The sequence below is a fragment of the Acanthisitta chloris genome, unplaced genomic scaffold (assembly GCF_000695815.1).
Source record: "Acanthisitta chloris isolate BGI_N310 unplaced genomic scaffold, ASM69581v1 scaffold21831, whole genome shotgun sequence".
NCBI lineage: Eukaryota > Metazoa > Chordata > Aves > Passeriformes > Acanthisittidae > Acanthisitta > Acanthisitta chloris.
The window spans coordinates 1-244 of NW_008656907.1; positions in this window are offsets into that span (position 1 = coordinate 1).

A 244-nucleotide genomic window follows, 5' to 3' on the forward strand; every position below is an offset into this window, starting at 1 on the left:
GCAGGGCCCGTGCCGCGGGCAGGGCTGGCACAGACGCTCCGGGGGGCAAGGTGCAAACTCAGATGGGAGCGGGGAGGGGGCATCCCTCGACTCTTCGTTTGAGTCCATCCCCAGCCCCGCGGTGCAGAGGAGGTATTTGTGCGGGACATGCCAATGTCACTTTGCGGTGGGCAGAAACCCTCGGGGTGCCTCTGTGCTCCTTTTGCAACTACAGCAGGCGTCGGGGCTTCCCCCGCTGCCGTGG